Below are 12,860 nucleotides of genomic sequence, written 5' to 3'. Positions count from 1 at the left end.
GGACATGAATCACTTCGAGGAAACTAATAAATTACTCATTGTTTGCAAAAATAAGAAGGTTTTTAGAGTTGCCTGACCATCGAAGGACATTGACTTATGAGATGGGGATATTAGATATTTATTTTACTATGAAAGTCGCACTCCACCTATCACCTAGCCTCTTTTCATTGAATTTCACCATCCATTTTACAGACGATCGTGGTTAGCTTCTCTGATTTGTCTATTGCTCGAGTTATTAAGACAGATATTACTTTTATTGTGAGTCGGACTTATTGGGATTGTGTTTATTCATAATTTACATAAAGTTACACCGCGGTTTTAAGCACCATGCTTTCTTATCACTCTACATAATATTAATGCCCTCTTTTTACAGCCAAGAACGTGAATGGTTTTGTCTTTCAAAGATCAAATAGACAGCGTTTTCTAAGAAAAATTTTGGCTCGATATATAACCGTAGTAGGGAAGAACCGTAAACCGTTGTTTATGCAGTTGGGACATTTTTCTCGCTCCACAGATGAATTCTATCAACCACCAATCCGAGGCACTAAGAGTGTATGAAAGACGACTACGCCCGATGTGAAATATATTGCTTTTATAAAATCCGGCCACCCTTGACGGGTAACGTTGGCTTGACTTTTCACTTGACTTCTTTTTTCTCACCTGCTTGCTATTGCACCGCAAAATAGAACTTCAAAAGTGTTTGAGACAGTTTTAAAAATTCCACAGACTTGTGGCTTCGCATCTGTACCCAAATCAAAACTACCTCTTCATTCCAATTTTTACATTGGTTGTACCTACGCCTGAAAATCAGTCCTCGCGGAACGGATTTACCCCTACTGAAGAAATCTTACATTTTATCACGAAAAAGTTCCCGCAAGAAAGACTAGTTGAACTCTTAAAACAAATAATTTTTATTGGATATGATTAGCATATACACTTACAAAATTAAAATATTAACGATTTTGAGATTCCGGAATGGAAAATAAAAGGAAAAAACACAATTTTATTGTAATTATTTCACTGCTTTATGCGCAGACAAGAATTTTTGACGTCAGCTTACAGGCTATTCCCAGATAGCTCTTCTTCGACTTTTTGTGTCGTCGAATCATTTATAAGTATTCTAAATGGTCTCACGATGTATGAAAAAACTTTTTTAAATTACATATATTTCCTAGATTATCCGCTGTGATTTTATAAGCAAACATATGAGCACCTCAATGAATGTAAATAATGCTTAATATGCTCTATAATTACTTAAAATACTATTAAAGACAGACAATTTGTACACACAGGCTATTGATACGAATCCTTGTCTTTTACAACGATAAAGTACATGTACGCTCCTGTTTCTATACTGCCACAAAGACCTAACACTACACCGCACCGAAAAATTATCACAGATAATTAGTTTATTATCACTAATAGGAATTCAATAAATTCAAGAATGCTCGGTGATGTTTTTACGTAAGGGCAGCTATCAGACCAATTATTATAGAGACGCCAGCCTGAAGTTTCTCTTTGGCATTGATTTATTCGTCCAGCATTTCTAGAATTGAATCAGTATCAAAGTTTTCAGTACCAATTATGTTTCTTTTCCTTTTGTCCTAATATTTTCCCCTATATTTTGAACACCTGAACTTCACTTCTAATGTTTCTGTAGATCACCTCATCTTAAATTTGTTTTCTTGATATTTTCTTAGTCAACTCTTTACGGAATCTATCTTATTTCTCTTGCTCGCCGTATTTTGCGATGTGATAGCGAATTCCTCCTTTGACAGCCTACTCAGTATTCTTTTTCAGTCAGCTTCTTACGCCGTACGCTTTTGCTACAATACGTAACCAATAATCATTAATTATTCTCTTTACTATACAAGGCATACTTTTTTAATTCCTTCCTCAACAAATTTAACTTTCAGCATCTCGCTATGAAAGAGCATTCTTGTAAGCCAAATTATTCTATTTCTCCCTCGACAACGGATATCCCTATGCATTCATTTTGTCCATTCGTTTTGCTCTTTGCACATGTTCTTGTTAAGATTATTCATCGCTTGTGCTCGACAAAAACTCGCCTCGATAAAGGCTCAGTCCTCGTTCGCCGGACGAACGGCAACTGTTTTCCTTTGCGATGCCCTCTATATCTGCTGCCCACGCTGACCTTTCACCCCTTTCTCCTTCCCTCTCTTTTTCTCCTCTATTCCATTCCCACGTCACCTTCCCACCATCCCGTAGCTTATCCCCCGGGTAGAGACGTCTACTTTCACTTTCCCTCGGGCCTATCACATTCCCTCGATAGCGGATGGGACGAGCCTTGCCCACGCCTGCTGCGCTTGATCCCCTCTTTCGTGTTTGATTTTTACGAACAATCCATTTCTTCCGACCCAACAATCAAAGTTACGGCTCCTCTCTACATATCGTGCGACCCTTTTTTCCCCCCTTGCACGTCCTTTGCACAAGAATTCCTTTTTTTCAGTTTTTTGGGATACCAGTTTTCTCAGGCGCGATTGTTTTGGACGAATTTTCTTCCCCCTTTTTCGCAGCAAAACGCTTTCAAAAACGTATACAGCCCAAAAAATAACAAAAATTCAATTTTTGAAATCCCTTAGCTGAGTTTTAGATCATTTCCAATTCGTAAAATTTTCATTAACACACTTCTAATTCCAAAGCTTAATCTCTCTATCCCACGGATAAAAATAAAGTTCTAACTCTGAAAGGCACTCCAACTTGCAAATTTTGAGCTAAAATTTACATTTTTTTCTACTTGATATCGATATTTAAACCTGTTCCCGCACTACCGTCATAACCAAATAGCAACAAACAATTGGACTACAAATGTCAAGATATTTATTACTGGCAACTTAGTACCATATTGTAATGAAGTAAATTCAAGTATGCCTTGCTCCACTCTTAATCATGAAGACACGACCTTCGATTTCTCGGCGAGTTTGGGTTTCAAAACATACCGGAAGTTAATACCCTTCCTTCTAATGGGCGACGTTGCTCAGACGTAGTCACTTTCCTTTGATACCAAATGTTCCCTCCCACGCGAAATGAATAACACTTGTCACCCTATCTTCCGCTCAGGAGATGACTTTCACCTTCAGCACAATTGAAATTGCAAGAATAGCCTCCATCCGTTGTCAAACAAGCAATTTGTAATATCCTCCCGCCCACAAATTCATCCTATATTGCAGCACAACCCAAACAATAAGGAATCTCTGGCCTTCTACGGTAGAGCCGATTGGTCGGTTTTAGCCTTCACACAATCGTACTTGCAGCAACGAAGCTTAATTAAGTGGGTGGGATGGAAAACACACGCTTTTCACAGTAAAAAAGGTAATGATAAGGAGCTAAAAGGAGAAAAGAAATTTCCTGAGTCTCCTCACCATTTACACCGGAGTCGTATATCTCTCCTTCCGTTGGCTGGGTGTTTGAAGGTGTGATCGCTAAATTAAGCGGTTATTAGGCAAATTATCAGAGCTCGAATAAATACAAATAGGTACCCTCTTCATAAGAAACGTGGTTTGAATTCCTTCCAATAGAAGAGCGAAATAGTACACAACCACTATGTAGTCTTCTTAACACTTAATTGTCCTTTGGACATTCACTCCAAGCATTTCGTCACCACAGGGGCTGGAAACCGAACACAATACAGAGGTGTGTTTATTCTCCGATAAACACAAAAATATTTCTACTCCTCCCTTCGATTATGTAGCCTTAATGATCCAACTAGATAATCTGGTATCCCCCCAAAGAGGAAGAATATGGCTAAGGAAAACCGGTCTGATAACACAGTTACGGCTCTGAAAAGTCATATTGTTCATCGGCACTTCTGGCGTGTCGCTATTACTGCTTTCAAAATACAATTTCCACAATCATAGGTTCTCCCTTCTTTTCTTGCAACACGAACGAGGGAACTCCACTTATTTTATTCTTATATCCGAACAACTGTTCCCTCCCGATTTTTAATCCCTTGGCACCGGAAAATTCTCGCCTTTTTATTTCTTCTCCTACAATCCCCTCACCCAGACTCCGATACTTTTGAGTTCGCACCCGCGCCTTCCTTTCACCTCAAATAATCCGCAAAGCCCCGAACAATCCAGGGTTTGAGAGATCAAGGCGATTCCAGCGAACACAGCTAGACTCACGTGAAAGGGGTGCAGCCGTTGGACCTCCTCACTCGACTCTTGATTGGTATAAGCCGGACGAGAAGCTTTCCAGAAGTTCCGCATCCACTGACCTGTTCCATCAGAAATGGAAAGAGAACAAAAAAGAAGCTGGAGTGAGACCAATATGGGATTCACGGGGATCAAGACTCTTATCGGCAAAGGGGATTAAATTTCGGGGGATTTTCCATGCCTTAATTCACTGCTTTTGGGCTAATTTTAGGGGGTGACCCCGCCTCAAGTCCAGCCTTCACTGTGGATTTTACCCGGCAGCATCTGCCCACATGGTTATGCCAAGTAAGTAATGAGCAATCTCAAGAGCATAGATTAAAATTCTTCAATGGAATTAAAGCTTCCTTTCCGAAAGGTGGATTTCGCCATTACGAACTGAAATTGCAATTAAAATATGTGAAAAAAAGAATTTTGATGGAGCCATGAAAACCAAAAAGTGCCTAAAGTTAGTCCAAAAACTTCAGCCCCGTTTCCTGAAAACTCTCGCTGTGGCCCGAGATAGCTACAGAGGACACTGCTTTGGATAAATAGATTCCAGCATCGTAGTAAAAATTTTGAATTACTAATTGCGAAAAATTTGGGACAAGTAAAGTGTTCTAATACATGGTGATAAATTAATTAGAAGTTTCACTGCATTTGTCTAAAAAATATAAATAATATTTGCGGCAAATCTGTACACCAGAGAGGTTAGCCGAGTGTATGAAAATATTTTTGTCCTGCATATGCTGCCGCGGATACCCCAAATTCTTACAATGACCTAGGAAAAATAATTTAAACCCTTTATGCACAAATATTTTGAGGACATTTTCCCATTCATCATCTGTATCAAAATGACTAGGGATGAAGCTCTGCATCAAGACTATAAAAATAATATAAGATTGATATTTACTATGGCATGTTAAAAAAGAAGCGTAAAAGATCCTCATGACTTGGGAGCTCCTTTTAAGAAGAGCGTAAAATGTATTTTAATTGATTTTATAAAAGGCACTTGAGCAGTTAAAAATGTTGTCTCGGCAACACAGCACATTAATACAAATATTTTGAAGTAATTTTGCGGATATTAATTAATTCCACGCGAGGCCCAACAGCATTTGTTAAGTCTGCTGAAAGCAGACGTCACGATAAAAAATATGTTAACACAGGTTGTTCGGTAAACTTATCATTCGTATTGCCGCCGAGTGGTGCATTTTGTTTTTCTTTTGTTTTGTTTGTGTTCGCCGTAAGAGGGCAAAAGGTTCTCTTTTTTTTGATCCTCGAGACGAGGACAGTTGTTAGCAAGGACTAATACGAGACGCGTACTTGTGCTTCGAACACCGAGGAGGAGCTGCCTCGGAGACCACGCGCCAGCTCGCCATGGCATTGAAGCCTCCGAATTTCGTGAGTACCATTCGGCGGCAATCCAGTGTAATACAGTCCACTCTCCCCCTTTTTGATTATTAAACATTTTTTGGTCCTTCGGGCCGGATATTGGCTTACCGAATCGCATATTTGTTGGGTGGATCCATTTGGTGAATCCACAACGTAATCATTTTGTTGGTTATCATATTTGAAATCATTATTTGTCGTGGCGAGTGCTTGGGGAAATATTTCTTTCCTGTTGATTCATTGGTATTTTTGCTATTCTTTGGTCGTTTTCTTTGGATTTGTCAGGCATTTCCATTTGTGTAGCATTGTTTCTTATTCATTTGAGTGAAGTTGATTTATCATGTGCGATAAAGAGAAGAGTAGTAGGCTTCTGAGGAGATTTCGATTAACTAAATCTAAATTTGAAGAGAACATGCGTATCATTGAAAAGTTACACGAAATATCCATGACGGTCGAAGGCAACGCGGTGGATAAAGACCTTTTTGAGAGTAGGTTTTTGCTACTCGATGATCAGTATAAGTCATTCGTTGAATTATCGGATCAATTGCGGGAAATGACAATTGATTTAGAGCTAGATGAGGAAGAAGCACCACAGCTAAAGGCATTCGATAAGGTAGAAGGCTACTTCCACGAAATACGAGCTGTGGCAAGACGTGTTCTGATTCGGGAGGTACCTGCAGCGTCAAATAGAGCCTCTTCGAATGAATCCGACGATAGAACGGTACATTTACCCAAAATTACGCTGCCTTCCTTCGATGGGAAAATTGAGAATTTCAAGCCGTTTTTTGATGTGTTCAATAGTCTTGTTCACCTAAACACTAAATTAACTGACATTGAAAAATTCCATTATTTGGTGTCAAGCGTACGAGGTAATGCCCACAGGCTTGTTACTAGTTTGCCGCTAATCGCTGAAAACTATCAAATAGCGTGGAAAACTTTGATCCAACAGTACGAGAATAAACGCCAGTTGGCGTTTCATTATTTAGATAAGTTGTTTAACTATCCATGTTTGAAGAATACTTCTCTGGATTCTTTGCAAAAGTTCATCGAAACATACTCTGAAAATGTGATTGCTTTGCAGACGATGAACATACCTAATTTGGGTGAATTTATTTTGTTCTATTTAGCATCTCGAGTTATGGATCAAGACACTAGGAAACATTTTGAACTTGAGAATAACCGGGTGGACTTTCCATCGGTTCACACGCTTTTAAAATTTGGTCGCGACTACGTTAACGTTCTCCGATCATCGGGAGTAAAGGAGAGCGCACAGTCTATATCATTGAAAGAAGTTAGTTCATCAACCAAATCTTTTGCAAAGAAAACATCTCATTTCCATGTAGCCAAGGTAGAGAAGTTATCATGCCCTGTTTGTTCGCGTGATCATAAGATATATCAATGCGAGAAATTCATTTCTCTATCGATGACGAAGAGAAGGGAATTGGCGAAAACAAAACGGCTGTGCTACAATTGTTTAGGAGAGAAACATTCCTCTAAGCAATGTCTTTCCAAAAACCTTTGTAAAGTATGTAATAATAAACATCATACCTTAGTATGCAATCGAAACTTGTGCTACGACAATGTAGTCCACAAATCTCAAGCCACAAGTGATAAGACACAGTCTTTAAATAATCGACCGGCTGCAGAACTTCTTAAGAATACTGAATCAGTAAACTCTGAATCAGCTGTAGTCGAGGTGGATGGCTCGTCAAATTCAATTTCATGTTCTGCTTGCCAGATGAATTTGCATTATTCTATGGTTTTGTTGGGGACATGTCTTGTACTTGCAAAGAACAAGTCAGGAACGTTCATTCCTATTCGTGCTCTAATTGATCCTGCTTCTCAAGCGAGCTTCATTACAACGGACTGTCAGCAACGGCTAGGTATTCCTCGCAGATCATCGCTGGTCAATTGTTTTGGTTTAGCCGCTACTCCGATTACATCCACCAAGGGCACGGCCTCTGTAGTTATTCGACCGCGTCGACGGGGTCCTGAGCTTCAAGTAAATGCCATTGTTATACCAAAGATAAGCTCAACACAACCCACGGAGCAAGTCCCAGATAGAGTACGCCATCATTTTGAATTCCTAGAATTAGCCGATCCGGAGTATTACAAACCAGGGCCAGTTGATATTTTGCTTGGAGCAGATATGTTTTCTGATATAATGTTGGATAAGCCAGTGGTTCGTTCAAGTGGACTTCCCACTGCCTGGCCTTCGATTTTTGGGTATGTGCTTATTGGGCCATTAAACTCGGTGTCTTCTGCAACTCGTGACTCATCTAACATTTCTACTTGTCTTGTATCTTCGGAATCTGATCTCGATTTAACTCTTCAAAAATTTTGGAGATTAGAGGAAGCACCTATGGTTCATATTGTGTCACCGCAGGATGAGTTAGCAGAGGAAATGTTTGTTAATTGCCATTATCGAAAGCCAAGCGGCAGATATGTTGTTCCTTTACTGCTTAAGGAAATAGATTGTTTGGCGGCATTAGGAGATTCTCAGACGACAGCCATTAAGCGTTACAAATTGCTGGAGAGGAAATTGAATGAGAATCCGCAAGGCAGAGATGAATATAACTCTATTTTGTCCGAATACATCTCACTAGGCCATATGTCTCAAGTCGGATGGGGTACCGGTAAATACTATGTACCGCACCATGCTGTATATAAAGAATGTAGTACGACTTCTCGAGTGAGAGTAGTTTTTGACGCATCTACCAAGACCACTACAGGAACTTCCCTTAATGATATGCTTCTGGTGGGACCCAAGCTTCACCAAGACATATCAGCCTTGATTATTCGTTTTCGCTTACATAAGGTGGCCTTAATAGGTGACATATGTAAAATGTACAGAATGATTGAACTTCGCCCTGAGGAGAGAGCGTATCAACACATAATATGGCGTCCAAATTCAGATTCTGATTTGCAAGAATACGAACTTAATACGGTGACTTTTGGCCTCGCCTCTTCACCTTACTTAGCTATGCGCACTATTAAACAGTTGTGCATAGATGAAGCTCTACGTTATCCTTGTGCAGCAGATGTTGTTTCACGGGACTTATTTGTAGATGATTTGGTTACTGGCACCGCATCTCCCCAAAAGGCAAAGAGTTTAATCACTGAAATAAATAATTTAATGAATGCGGGGGGATTTCAAGTCCGTAAATGGGCATCCAATTTAGTAGAGGTGTTACAAGAGCTTCCGTCTGATCTTTGCCAAATTGAAGTTAACTTTAACTATGATCAAGTTCCCTCAATAAAATTGTTGGGCATCTATTGGGAAGCCAAGTCGGACACATTTTGTTATCATGTACGACAATGGGAAACGCCCAATACCAAACGAGGCATTTTGTCCACAATCGCACGGATATTCGATCCATTAGGATGGATTGCCCCTATTGTTTTCTGGGCAAAATATCTAATGCAGAATTTGTGGAAATTAAAACTGGGTTGGGACGATGAACTTCCGTCTTCTACTTTGAAACTTTGGAAAGAGTTTGTGAAACAATTGCCATCATTGGTTGCTGTCAAAATCCCAAGGTGGATAGGAAAGGACACAACTTTGAATATTGAATGTTACATTTCCCAAATTCTTGGATTTTGTGATGCTTCTGAACGAGGGTACTGTGCTTCTGTGTACGTGCGAAAGGGTGATTTAGCAGAAAAGGGAACTGTTCACTTAGTTTTGTCTAAGACGCGAGTTGCACCAATTAAAACTCAATCAATCCCTCGTTTGGAACTTTTAGGAGCTGTCCTGTTATCCAAACTTATAAAATTTGTATTTGATTGTATTTCTGGAATGGTGAAAATAACTCGCGTATTTGCGTGGACAGACTCTAGCACTGTTCTAACATGGTTAGACACCCCACCCCATCGTTTGAAAACCTTTGTTGCTCATCGTATCATGCAAATCAAGGAAAATGCAATTGGTATTACGTGGAATCACATTAAAACTCAAGATAATGCAGCAGATATAGGAAGTCGGGGCTGTTTGCCCAGTGAATTAGTTTATCAGCATTTGTGGTGGCATGGGCCCGCTTGGCTATCGGAACCCTTTGTTAATTGGAAAATCAGTTCTTTCCAACCAATTGAATTCAATCAACTATCGGAAAGTAAACATATTGTAGATTCCGCCTTCACAGTATTTCTGGAACCCGATTTGGAATTTATCAAACGTCACTCATCGTGGTCCAATTTGTTGAGAACTGTGGCATACTGTCGGAGATTTATTACCAACACAAGGGTTAAATCAAATAATCGCATCAGTGGACATCTGAAATTGAATGAAATCAATTCGGCATTGATACTTTGCACTCGAATGACTCAGCAATGTCACTTCAAGGAGGACATTTATCGGTTAAATCGAGGTCTTCCTTGTTCAGTTCCAATTCAACGCTTAAATCCCTTCCTTGATTCAGATGGTTGTCTCAGGGTGGGTGGGCGTCTTCAAAACTCAATTTTACCTTATAAACGGAAGCATCCATTGTTGCTACCCAAAAATAGTCATTTGACTCACTTGATAATAGACTATTATCACAAGGTGTATTTACACGTAGGGCCAGCTACCTTACAATATTTGTTAAATTTTAAATTTTGGATTATCTCTGCCCGAAGTGTAATCAGGCAGAGAATTTTTAAATGCATCCCTTGCTTCAAATTGCGTTGTGCTCCTAAAGTGCCTTTAATGGGAGGTTTGCCTTCTCCTCGTGTGCAACCTGCGCGTGTATTCTTGCACACCGGGATTGACTTTGCAGGACCGTTTTTAGTGAAGGAATCCTTGAGAAGGAATGCAAAACAACAGAAGGCGTATATGTGTTTGTTCATTTGTTTAGCAACCAAGGCATGTCATTTAGAAATTGTATCAAGTCTCTCGTCAGAGGCATTCATTGCGGCTTTTGAGAGATTTGTATCGCGAAGAGGTCTGTGCTCAGATGTTTACACTGACTGTGGCACCAATTTTGTCGGCGCAAATAGGTATTTGACCGGATTAAACAAACAGTTTCAAACCTTATTAAAGTGTAATGAAATTTCGGATAAATACTCCATCACAAATATCACTTGGCATATGAATCCCCCGGAGGGACCTCACTTTGGCGGTCTGTGGGAAGCAAATATCAAGTCGGCAAAAGGTTTGTTAAAAAGGACAGTGGGTAGCCAAATTTTAACCTTTGAGGAACTATCAACCTTATTTGCCAAAATTGAAGCGATATTAAACTCCAGACCATTGATCTCTTTGCCATCGGATCCCAACGAGTTGGAAGTTTTAACACCTGGACATTTTTTGATTGGCACACCATTAGTGGCTATTCCCGAACCAAGACTTTTAGATGTTAAAATCAACAGAGTAACCCGATGGGAACTTGTGAAACGAATTTCTCAACATTTCTGGAATCGATGGACGAACGAGTATCTATCCACATTGCAATCTAGGTCAAAATGGATTTTAGAAAATCCAAATTTAGAACGAGGAGATTTAGTGATTCTTAAAAGGGAGAATAGTCCTCCTTTGCAATGGCCGTTGGCTAGAATTATTGATGTTCATCAAGGAACTGATGGAAGAGTGCGAGTTTGCACTGTCCGAACAGCGTTTGGTAATTTTAAACGCCCAGTCTCAAAACTGGCCAAACTGCCTGTTCAATGATGTATTTTTCCTTTCTTTGTATGCTTTGGTTCTCTTTTATTTCGTATGCTAGGGCAATTGTTCATTTTCTTGTACATATCGTTGCTTAGGAACATTCGTGCTGAACCTTTCCCTTCCGTGGGCTGCCCATTTGTACTAAGTCTCTGATGATGGCCCCCTTCAGAGTGAAGAACCTAATTTATAACCTCACCTTTGTTCATTATCTTCCCAGGTTCAGTTAGCACGCTCTTTTGTAGTTTCTTCATATTTCCCTAAGCACTCATGACGTTACTTGTTTATCATTATTATTAAAATTGGCACCCAATTTTGGTGGGTGGGTTATGTTCGGTAAACTTATCATTCGTATTGCCGCCGAGTGGTGCATTTTGTTTTTCTTTTGTTTTGTTTGTGTTCGCCGTAAGAGGGCAAAAGGTTCTCTTTTTTTTGATCCTCGAGACGAGGACAGTTGTTCGCAAGGACTAATACGAGACGCGTACTTGTGCTTCGAACACCGAGGAGGAGCTGCCTCGGAGACCACGCGCCAGCTCGCCATGGCATTGAAGCCTCCGAATTTCGTGAGTACCATTCGGCGGCAATCCAGTGTAATACAGTCCACTCTCCCCCTTTTTGATTATTAAACACAGGTACTTCATCAATAATGGACTTAAAATTCTGATTTTAAAAATTTGTTATTCATGAAACTTGAAATTTAATATGCTAATTTGGAAATTATGAAAGTATTATTCGAAGATGTTTTTATCTCGCGGGAATAGATTGAACTGCCATCCTTCTTTGTTTATTTTCAGTATTTTTATATAATTCCCGAATAAGCGATATTCCTCAGTTAAATATTAGCATTAAAATGGCCTACCCACAATAGCCTCACTAAAATAGCTCCCATAAATATCCTGCGACAAGATTAGACAAGCTGTTATAAAAAAAGTATATTATTATTAGAACTAGAGTCGAAACATGAGAAAGTTAAGAGAGTTCTTATTAATACTATAATAACAACTCGGAGTTTTTCCGAATGTGCATGGTAATATTGCAGTTGATTAATTGCAAATAAGAAATCCAGGAAATGGTACCTAACAATTATAGAGAATAATAGGGAAACATGGCTTCTGCGCGCAAGAAATTTAACGGTCTAGGTATGTACATGATTTCCATCACGAGCATGAGTAAAGGCGATTAAAACACAACTACGAGAACAGTCAACATAAATGGTGACTCAATAGCCATTAGTAGGATTTATTTGCGGAGAAATATTTTACACAATACGTTTTACCAAACCAAATGATGGGGAGCAATAGTTAGCTTGTTTTTCGGGTATTGAGCATCCCCTTGTTTCAAACTGGGGCCGAGAATTAATGACTCGAAATTCGTTGCATAGAGGTGAAAATACGAAAGCAAAAGCGAAAATAATAAATACTCTTGTTTTGGACATGGATTAAATGAACCCGCGGACCTTAATGGCTTTAAATGTGTTCCTCGACACAATAATTGGCTAAAACAGTCGCGTACAGTTCAGATAGCATTAGTGCACCTGTAAATTGAATAGTCATTTTTTTAGAAGTCAATTATAGCCCCATTAAATCTTGCTCCACGCGGTGACCTAGTCAAAAAATTACGAAATCACCATTTCCGATAACACAGGCATTTGCTCGCCTTTGTTACCTTTAATGCATGGGAATATGTTT

This window comes from Ischnura elegans, chromosome 2, assembly GCF_921293095.1.
Source record: "Ischnura elegans chromosome 2, ioIscEleg1.1, whole genome shotgun sequence".
NCBI lineage: Eukaryota > Metazoa > Arthropoda > Insecta > Odonata > Coenagrionidae > Ischnura > Ischnura elegans.
This window is presented reverse-complemented; position numbering follows the sequence as displayed.